The sequence below is a fragment of the Saccopteryx bilineata genome, chromosome 4 (genome assembly GCF_036850765.1).
Source record: "Saccopteryx bilineata isolate mSacBil1 chromosome 4, mSacBil1_pri_phased_curated, whole genome shotgun sequence".
In the NCBI taxonomy this organism is placed as follows: Eukaryota; Metazoa; Chordata; class Mammalia; order Chiroptera; family Emballonuridae; genus Saccopteryx; species Saccopteryx bilineata.
The window spans coordinates 225,756,159-225,766,079 of record NC_089493.1 but is presented as its reverse complement, the minus strand read 5'-3'; the positions used below and the strand labels follow the sequence as shown (position 1 = coordinate 225,766,079).

Below are 9,921 nucleotides of genomic sequence, written 5' to 3'. Positions count from 1 at the left end.
GGTTTCCTTTTTGTTTGTTGTTGGTTACTTTTTCTTGTGCAGAGTTTCTTAGTTTTGGGATAGTCCCATTTACTTCTTTTGCCTTTACTCCTCTTGCCTTTTCAGTCAAATTCATAAAATGTCCTCTACAACCAAGGTCCATAAGTTTAATACCTGTTTTCTTCTATGTGATTTATAATTTCTGATCTTATATTTAGGTTTCTGATCCATTTTGAAGTAATTTTTGTATATGGGAACAAACTTTAATCTAGTTTCACTCTTTTGCATGAGGTTTTCCAGTTTTCCCAGTCCATTTATTGAAGAGGCTCTCTTCTCTCCATTGTGTGTTCTTCGCTCCTTTTTCAAAAAATATTTGCCCGTATACATGTGAGTTTATTACTGGGCTTTCAATTCTATTCCTTATGTTTTCATGTCTGCTTTTCTGCCAATACCATACTGTTAGATTATCACAGCTCTGTAGTAGAAGTTGAAATCAGAAAATGTGACTCCTCTGGCTTATTTCTTTTTTCTCAGACTTACCTTGGCTATTCAGGGTCTTTTGTGGTTCCATTCAAATCTGATAATTTCTGTTCTATTTTTTTAAAACATGACATGGTATTTTGATGAGGATTGCATTAAATCTGTATATTGCTTTGGGTAGTATGACCATTTTAACTATGTTGATTCTTCCAATCCATGAACATGGAATATCTTTCCATTTCATTGTGTCTTTTTCAATTTCTCTTAATAATGCTTGTAGTTTTCAGTATATAGGTACTTCACATTCTTTGTTATTCCTAGGTATTTTATTCTTTGGTTGCAATTACAAAAGAAAGGATGGAATTATTTTTTCATTTCTTTTTCTGAAACTTTATTGTTAGTATACAGAGAAAACAGTGGAATTTTATACATTATTGTTTGCAGGATACAATATTGTATCTATTGAAAGACTATACTTTCAGGAATCATTTCTATAGTTTGTATCTATTGTTTCTAATAGATTTTTGGTGGAGTCCTTGAGTTTTCTACATATGGAATCAGGTCATCTGCAAGATGTAACCCTTTTACTTCTTTCCTTCCAATTTGGATGCCTTTTATTTCTTTCTCTTGCCTAATTGCTCCGGCTAGGACTTTCAGAACTATGTTGAATTAGAATTGTTAGATTATCACAGCTCTGTAGTAGAAGTTAAAATCAGAAAATGTGACTCCTCTGGCTTGTTTCTTTTTCCTCAGACTTACTTTGGTTATTCAGGGTCTTTTGTGGTTCCATTCAAGAGAGAGTGGATATTGCTCTCTTGTTCCTAATTTTAGAGAAAAACTTTCAGTTTTTCACCATTGAGCACAATATTGGCTAATGGTTTGTTATATATGACCATTATTATGTTGAAGTACTTTCTTCTATACTCAAATTATTGAGTGTCTTAATCCATATAGATGTTGTATCTTATCAAGGGCTTTTTCTGTATCTATTGATAATATCATTTTTATTCTTTGTTTTGTTAATGTGAAGTATTACATTGATTGATTCGCTAATGGTGAATCATCTTTGTATTCCTGGAATGAACCCCACTTGATCATGATGCATTATTTTTTTAATATATTGTTGTATTTGATTTGCTAGTAGTTTGTTTAGGGTTTTTGCATCTGTATTATCCCGACATATTGGCTTGTAGTTTTCTTTCTGAGTGTTATCCTTGCCATTTTAATACATTGCTGGGATTTGAAATTATATTTATTACAAGAGATCAAAGAGTGAGAGTGAAATAAAAATCGGAGAGAACTGATAGTGATAATTTTTTTTAAGAAAGTTGTTTTTAAAAGAAAAAGATAAATAAAATGTTATTCTTAGAGGTCAGCTGGGACATCATGAAATAGAGCAATGTGTTTTTTTCCTTCTGTGGTAGGCTTAATGAGGTTAACATATCACCAGTAAATCTTTACTCTAAGCCTTAGGGTCTGTAAATATGTTACCTTATATAGCAAAAGATATTTTGCAGATTTGATTAAGGTTAAAGAGCTTGAGATGAGGTGATTATCTGGGTATGCACAATCTAATCACATGAATGCTTAAAAGTAGAGAACTTTTTCTGGCTGGGTCAGATATGCCATCTTGCTGGTTTTGAAGAGGGAGGAATGGGACATGAACAAAGGAAGGCAGGAGGACTCTAGAACAGGGGTCCCCAAACTACGGCCCGCGGGCCACATGCAGCCCCCTGAGGCCATTTATCCGGCCCCCACCGCACTTCCAGAAGGGGCACCTCTTTCATTGGTGGTCAGTGAGAGGAGCATAGTTCCCATTGAAATACTGGTCAGTTTGTTGATTTAAATTTACTTGTTCTTTATTTTAAATATTGTATTTGTTTCCGTTTTGTTTCTTTACTTTAAAATAAGATATGTGCAGTGTGCATAGGGATTTGTTCATAGTTTTTTTTATAGTCAGGCCCTCCAATGGTCTGAGGGACGGTGAACCGGCCCCCTGTGTAAAAAGTTTGGGGACCCCTGCTCTAGAAGCTAGAAAGGCAAGGAAACACATTTTACTCTAGTGCTTCCATTCCCTTCTAATGCCATGATTTTAGCACAGTGTAATTAGTATTGGACATCTGGCCTCCAAAACTATGAGATGACAAATCTGTGTTGTTTTAGGGCATTCAATTAATGGAAATTTGTTACAGCAGAAATAGGAAACTAAGACACCTCTTAATAAGTAAGCCTTATCAAGTTGCAATAATATATTATAGAGGGTGCAAAATTATATTACATGGTATGGTATTAACTAAAGAGTTAAATTAAAGTTAATAAATATAGCTGCCATATAACCAGGAGCTACGTTGCTAGTTGTTTTAGCCATGATAATACCTACTTATTACAAATAGGTTTCTTGACAATGGAATTTGTTTATCTTAAATGACTAAAAAGTAATACAATACAGAGAAATAAAAAAAAAAGGATCCTTAAACCGTAGAAATATTTCTTCTGAATCAGAGTTTATTCATCATTTATTCAACACATATTTATTTAGTACCTGCTCTGCATCTTACTCTATAGTAGGCTGTGGTGAGAAGTACAGAAAAAAAAACAAAGTCACTGCTCTCTAACAGATTACATTCTGGTGGTGGACTCTAACAAAAAAGAAATAAGCATGTAAAAATATGTCACATGATGATAAGCACCTGGAAGATAAATAAAATGTAATTCAAAAATATGGGATAATGAAAGGCGTGCTAATATAAAAACGGTGACCAGGGAAAATCTTTCTGAAAAGGAGACCTCAGAGTTATATGAGGGAGAACGAATCTCTATATTGGGAGGGATGTGTTCCAGGCAGAAGGGAATAGTAAGTGCCAAGTCCCTGTAGTATGTGCACATTTGACAAGCTAAGAGAATAGTAGGAAGTCCCAGGAGAACAGAAAATGTGAGAAATGAGCTCAAAAAGGGATAAATGGGGAAAGAGATGACATAGGACCTTATAGGCCATTATGAAAACTCTAGCTTTTACTCTGAGTATGCCATGAAGCCATTGGAAATAAGATTTTGAAGAAAGCCATAACATGACACAAGTTAAATATTAAAAGAACCACTTTGAGTGCTATGTTGAAACCAAGTGAGGCAAGTGCAAGGAGGGAAGCATACAACAGGAATCCATTCAGAAGTGGAGGAGACGGTGAGTTGGACTACAGTAATAACCGTGGAAGAGGTAGTTAGGTTCTGAAGCTGAGAGGTCTTGCTGATTGGTTGTGGTTTATGAAAAAGATAAAGGATTCAACAATGACTCCCAAATTTGGGACTTGACAACTGGGAAATAAAATTGCCAACCTGAGAGCTCCTCACAAGATAACTTTGGTCAGCTAGCATTTGGCTCTAGGGAAATACTCCAAATCAGCTTGCCAAACTCTATTGCCCTCTCCCTTGGTTCTACCTTTGTCGTCTGATCCAGTGAGTCTCCTGCCTCCAGACTTTCCCTTATCTGTTGTTCCACAAACTCCAAGAATACTGTTAAGCCCTTTTGGTATTTCCTTTATTCTACTTGAATGAAAGAGGAGGTGGAACACAGTTCTCTCTACTTCTTGTAAGTCCATTTCGAAGTATTCTTTCCTATGAATCAAAAATGAATTTCTGGGTGTTGTTGGTGGTGATGAGTCTTTGAAAAACTCAGATCCTAAAGTTATAAAAATGGTGGTACTTCTTCCTCATTATCTCCAGGTTTGAGACTCTAACCAAAAATTGAGGACAACAGGAAGTCTCTTTCTGCATCATGTTAAACATATATGATACTATATAGACAATAAAATAACAATTATAAATATTAATTTTAATTTAATTAACTTTAAAATTAAATTTAAAGTGATTTATCCTCAATATAAAAATAAAAAATATATCATTTATAAAACAAATACTAATAAATTAATATGTGATAATTATAGGGAAAATATCAAATCTTATTACTATGAAAAGAATGAAAATTAAAGGAAGAAGATAATGTCTGCTTATTAAATTGGATATGATTTTAAAAGCCATCCCTTTACTGTCCTATGCAGCATAAGATCAGCACAAATTCTGTTACTTGGTATAAATGTATGAATTCCAAAAGTTATATTCAAAAATAATTAAGGGCCTGACCAGGTTGTGGCACAGTGGGTAGAGCATCAGATTGGGATGCAGAGGACCCAGGTTTGAAACCCTGAGGCCACCGGCTTAAGCTTGGGCTAATCCAGCTTGAGCACAGGCTCACCAGCTTGAGCAAAGGGTTGCTGGCTTGAGTGTGGGATCATAGACATGACCCCATGGTCGCTGGCTTGAGCCCAAAGGTTGCTGGCTTGAAGCCCAAGGTTGCTGGCTTGAGCCCAAGGTCACTGGCTTCAGCAAGGGGCCTCTCATTCTGTTGTAGCCCCCCAGTTAAGGCACATATGATAAACCAATCACTGAACAACTAAGGAGTTACAATGAAGAATTGATACTTCTCATCTCTCTCCCTTCCTGTCTGTCTGTCCTTATCTGTCCCTCTCTCTGACTCTCTCTCTCTGTCAAAAATAAATAAAGAAATAACATATTCCTGGGAATTTTTATTGCAACATATATGTAAAAGTAGACAATTTGCAAAATTACATAGAATGATTGCAAGTAAATAGAAAAAAAATTGAGTAGAAAAAGACTAAGAAAATACATTGAAATATTTACAATGGTAATCCTAGGTTATTTTCTTCTTTTATATTTTATAAGCAATCCAGTTGCAAAATGGGCAGAGGACCTGAACAGATACATCTCCCAAAGAGATATAAATTTTCTACATCAAGTGTATATTATCTTTAGCATGAAAAAAGTTATTTTAAGACTTTCTATTGTTTGTGTTGTTCTACTTAACTCCTTAGATGCATTGGTTTATAATGTCAAAGCTGGGAAGAAAACTGACTTTTTGTGATTTGTTCTCCTTTTTTACATTTCCACAGCTCTAATTGTGAAAAAGCTGGCAGCCAAGGATTTCCCACTTCACCTTTGCCATTCTACCCAGCCTGAATTCTTCATCTTCAATCCAGCCCTTGTTACCACTTGTTAGAGTATCCTGTTTCACCCTGCGATTGTTGTTCTGAAACAGGATTCATTATTCTGAAATATAAGCATCAATCCCAACAGAGAAAAAGCTATGTAGGTAGAAGTACAAAACCCTGGACTTTCATAATACAACGTCTAATACCAACATCCACAAAGAAATTTCCATGTAGAAAAGATATTACCTAACAAAAAAAAAACAAAGATGAGGTCTCTGACATTTGAGGGGGGTGGGGCGGGAATAGGAACCATGACTGTTAAGACCTCGCAGGAGGAATATACAGCTCTGAGTCATCAAACTAGATTAGGTTTTCAAGGAAATCTATAAAATTAACTTTATAAAAGCTGGCCCAGATAGTTAACTAGCACACTATACAGCAGATATTTTATAGTTTGATTTTCATATTCTAAGCTAAAACCAATAAGGCAAGACAATTACATTACCAAGGATTTGATGATTTCTTCTTTCTTTTATGAGTTCACTACAAATCACTAAACTTGCATTTATATGCAGGACCACTTTTGTTATACATCTGACTTCTCAAACCTCCATGTTAAAGCATCAGCAGACAGGGAAATGTTTCCAGAACTGCTAACCCACAGCATTATATGCTTAGACCCCAACTAGTGCCAGTCAAAGAAAATGATTCATTTATTAAATCATTATTAAAGCTACAAAACAGCTGGTCATAGGTTCTTTCTTTCAGCCTGAGCAATTTTCTTTTTTTTTTTTTTTTTTTTTATAATAAATTTTTATTAATGGTAATGGGATGACATTAATAAATCAGGGTACATATATTCAAAGAAAACATGTCTAGGTTATTTTGTCATTAAATTATGTTGCAAACCCCTCGCCCAAAGTCAGATTGTCCTCCGCCACCCTCTATCTAGTTCTCTGTGCCCCTCACCCTCCCCCTAACTCTCTCCCTCCCTCCCTCCCATGTCCTCCCTCCCCCCACTCTTGGTAACCACCACATTCTTGTCCATGTCTCTTAGTCTCATTTTTATGTTCCACCAATGTATGGAATCATGTAGTTCTTGTTTTTTTCTGATTTACTTATTTCACTCCTTATAATGTTATCAAGATCCCACCATTTTGCTGTAAATGATCTGATGTCATCATTTCTTATGGCTGAGTAGTATTCCATAGTGTATATGTGCCACATCTTCTTTATCCAGTCTTCTATTGAAGGGCTTTTTGGTTGTTTCCATGTCTTGGCCACTGTGAACAGTGCAAAAATGAACATGGGGCTACATGTGTCTTCACGTATCAATGTTTCTGAGGTTTTGGGGTATATACCCAGTAGAGGGATTGCTGGGTCATAAGGTAGTTCTATTTTCAGTTTTTTGAGGAACCACCATACTTTCCTCCATAATGGTTGTACTACTTTACAGTCCCACCAACAGTGAATGAGGGTTCCTTTTTCTCCACAGCCTCTCCAACATTTGCTATTACCCGTCTTGTTGATAATAGCTAATCTAACAGGAGTGAGGTGGTATCTCATTGTAGTTTTGATTTGCATTTCTCTAATAGCTAATGAAGCTGAGCATCTTTTCATATATCTGTTGGCCATTTGTATCTCTTCCTGGGAAAAGTGTCTGTTCATGTCCTCTTCCCATTTTTTAATTGGATTCTTTGTTTGTTTGTTGTTGAGTTTTATGAGTTCTTTGTAAATTTTGGATATTAGGCCCTTATCTGAGCTGTTGTTTGAAAATATCATTTCCCATTTAGTTGGCTGTCTGTTTATTTTTATATCAGTTTCTCTTGCTGAGCAAAAACTTTTTATTCTGATGTAGTCCCATTCATTTATCTTTGCCTTCACTTCTCTTGCCATTGGAGTCAAGTTCATAAAATGTTCTTTAAAACCCAGGTCCATGATGTTAGTACCTATGTCTTCTTCTATGTACTTTATTGTTTCAGGTCTTATATTTAGGTCTTTGATCCATTTTGAATTAATTTTAGTACACGGGGACAGGCTGTAGTCGAGTTTCATTCTTTTGCATGTGGCTTTCCAGTTTTCCCAACACCATTTGTTGAAGAGGCTTTCTTTTCTCCATTGTGTGTTGTTGGCCCCTTTATCAAAGATTATTTGACCATATATATGTGGTTTTATTTCTGGGCTTTCTATTCTGTTCCATTGGTCTGAGTGTCTATTTTTCTGCAAATACCATGCTGTTTTGATTATCGTGGCCCTATAATATAGTTTAAAGTCAGGTATTGTAATGCCCCCAGCTTCATTCTTTTTCCTTAGGATTGTTTTGGCTATTCGGGGTTTTTTATAGTTCCATATAAATCTGATGATTTTTTGTTCCATTTCTTTAAAAAATCTCATAGGGATTTTGATGGGAATTGCATTAAATTTGTATATAGCTTTGGGTAATATGGCCATTTTGATTATATTTATTCTTCGTATCCAAGAACAAGGAATATTTTTCCATCTCATTGTATCTTTTTCGATTTCCCTTAACAATGTTTTGTAATTTTCATTATATAGGTCCTTTACGTTCTTTGTTATGTTTATTCCTAGGTATTTTATTTTTTTTGTTGCAATCGTGAAGGGGATTATTTTTTTGAGTTCGTTTTCTAATATTTCATTGTTGGCATATAGAAAGGCTATGGACTTTTGTATGTTAATTTTGTATCCTGCGACCTTACTGTATTGGTTTATTGTTTCTAATAATCTTTTTGTGGAGTCCTTCGGGTTTTCAATGTATAGGATCATATCATCAGCAAAAAGTGATACCTTTACTTCTTCCTTTCCGATATGGATGCCTTTTATTTCTTTGTCTTGTCTGATTGCTCTGGCCAGAACTTCTAGCACCACGTTAAATAAGAGTGGAGAGAGTGGACAACCCTGTCTTGTTCCTGATTTAAGGTAGAAAGTCCTCAGTTTTATGCCGTTTAATAGGATGTTGGCTGATGGTTTATCATATATGGCCTTTATCATGTTGAGATATTTTCCTTCTATACCCATTTTGTTGAGAGTCTTAAACATAAAATTGTGTTGTATTTTATCAAAAGCCTTTTCTGCATCTATTGATAAGATCATGTGGTTTTTGTTCTTTGTTTTGTTGATATGGTGTATTACGTTAACCGTTTTGCGTATGTTGAACCATCCTTGAGATTCTGGGATGAATCCCACTTGATCATGATGTATTATTTTTTTAATATGTTGTTGTATTTGGTTTGCCAGTATTTTGTTTAGTATTTTAGCATCTGTATTCATTAGAGATATTGGTCTGTAGTTTTCTTTCTTTGTGCCATCCTTGCCAGGTTTTGCTATGAGGGTTATGTTGGCCTCATAGAATGTGTTTGGAAGTATTGCTTCTTCTTCAATTTTTTGGAAGACTTTGAGTAGAATAGGAACCAAGTCTTCTTTAAATGTTTGATAGAATTCATTAGTATAACCATCTGGGCCTGGACTTTTATTTTTGGGGAGATTTTTAATAGTTTTTTCTATTTCCTCCCTGCTGATTGGTCTGTTTAGGCTTTCTGCTTCTTCATGACTCAGTCTAGGAAGGTTGTATTGTTCTAGGAATTTATCCATTTCTTCTAGATTGTTGTATTTGGTGGCATATAATTTTTCATAGTATTCTACAATAATTCTTTGTATATCTATGATGTCTGTGGTGATCTCTCCTCTTTCATTTTGGATTTTATTTATTTGAGTCCTGTGCCTTTTTTCCTTGGTGAGTCTTGCCAAGGGTTTGTCAATTTTGTTGATCTTTTCAAAGAACCAGCTCCTTGTTTTATTGATTTTTTCTATAGTTTTTCTGTTCTCTATTTCATTTATTTCTGCTCTGATTTTTATTATTTCTTTTTTTCTGCTGGTTTTGGGTTGTCTTTGTTCTTCTTTTTCTAGTTCCTTAAGGTGTGAAGTTAAGTGGTTTACTTCGGCTCTCTCTTGTTTGTTCATATAGGCCTGAAGTGATATGAGCTTTCCTCTTATTACTGCTTTTGCTGCATCCCAGAGATTCTGATATGTCGTATTTTCATTTTCATTTGTCTGTATATATCTTTTGATCTCTGCGCTTATTTCTTCTTTACCCATTCATATTTTAGAAGTATGTTGTTTAGTTTCCACATTTTTGTGGGTTTTTCCCCCTCTTTTTTGCAGTTGAATTCTAGTTTCAATGCTTTATGATCAGAAAATATGCTTGGTACAATTTCAATTTTTCTAAATTTGCTGATATTGTCTTTGTGGCCCAACATATGGTCAATTCTTGAGAATGTTCCATGTACACTAGAGAAAAATGTATACTCTGTCGCTTTGGGATGAAGTGTCCTGTAGATGTCTATCATATCCAGGTGTTCTAGTATTTTGTTTAAGGCCACTATGTCTTTGTTGATTCTCTGTTTGGATTACCGATCTAGAGCCATCAGCGGTGTATTGAGGT

At 35.1% G+C, this 9,921-nt stretch overlaps 1 pseudogene; it reads left to right on the top strand.

The window, feature by feature from the left end:
• Positions 1 to 925: 925 nt before the first annotated feature.
• On the top strand, positions 926 to 999 carry LOC136336843 (small nucleolar RNA U3; annotated as a pseudogene).
• Positions 1,000 to 9,921: the final 8,922 nt, after the last annotated feature.